Source organism: Hipposideros armiger, unplaced genomic scaffold, assembly GCF_001890085.2.
Source record: "Hipposideros armiger isolate ML-2016 unplaced genomic scaffold, ASM189008v1 scaffold_127, whole genome shotgun sequence".
Classification (NCBI taxonomy): domain Eukaryota; kingdom Metazoa; phylum Chordata; class Mammalia; order Chiroptera; family Hipposideridae; genus Hipposideros; species Hipposideros armiger.
In genome coordinates, this window is record NW_017731477.1 from 256,336 (window position 1) to 257,408 (window position 1,073).

A 1,073-nucleotide genomic window follows, 5' to 3' on the forward strand; every position below is an offset into this window, starting at 1 on the left:
CAGCTGACCCTTCTCTTACTTGAATAAATCTTCCTTCTATAAAAAAAAAATCCATTCACACACCACCTTGGTGACTCCCTTGGACTTCACCCCACCCAGCTAGTGCAGCATCACCTGAGGTACTCTCAGCTCCTGGGCAGAGAGTCCAGCCCCACAAGCTGGGGAAGGCTTTTATAGAAGCGGACAGTCTACAATGGCCTGGAGAACTTTTGGTGGCTATTGGTCAGCCTTCGTTCATGCAGCAGTCTTTCTTGGCCAGACCTCAGGGTTTTGCAGGCCTGAGGCAAGCAATGGCTAGTCACAGTGTTCTTAGGGCATTTTGTGGTGTGACCACAGGCTCAGCACTGGCGCAAGAACTGCATTAACTTTGTGAAAACTGTGCCACACCCCATGACTCCCTGGGACCCCAACCCACCCAACTTGGCTGGCATCACCACGGGCACTGTCAACACCAGGACAACCAGCCCCACCCATGTACCTAAGAAGGCTCTTTCAGCAGCTGAGCTTTACAGGCAGCCAGGAGGTAGATACAGGCCAAGGGGGGCCCTGGGCCTTTTCCTAAGCTGCCCCAGTCTGAATACTTGTGGAAGCTGGCCTTGGTTCAAAGTGAGGACACCCACACACACCTCAAGGTCCAGCACAAGCAGCAACCACCTATATATAGCTTTGTAGCTCCTATCAGGTAGCCTCAGGTCAGTCACAAACAAGGCCTGAATGGGAGCCCCTCCCAAGAGGCACGAGAAACAACATACATTGAGACTGACTTCAGACCACAGCAGAGCACTACCTGGTTAGCTTCACAAGCAGCACATCCAAAAGACAGTTTTAACAAGCACAAGAGCCCACTGGGACAAATCTCCTTCTGAGGGGTCAGCTCCCATAAAGCAGCTCAGATGCGATGGGTGTAGCCAATCCCCACAGCCAGTAGGCCTGAGAGACAATCCCACCCACTGACATGCCAAAAGCAATCAAGGCTCAACCACAACACACAAAAGGGACACTCCTGGAACACAGGCACAGGTGGTCAGGGAGATTGCACCACTGGACCACAAAGGACACTTACTACATAAGAC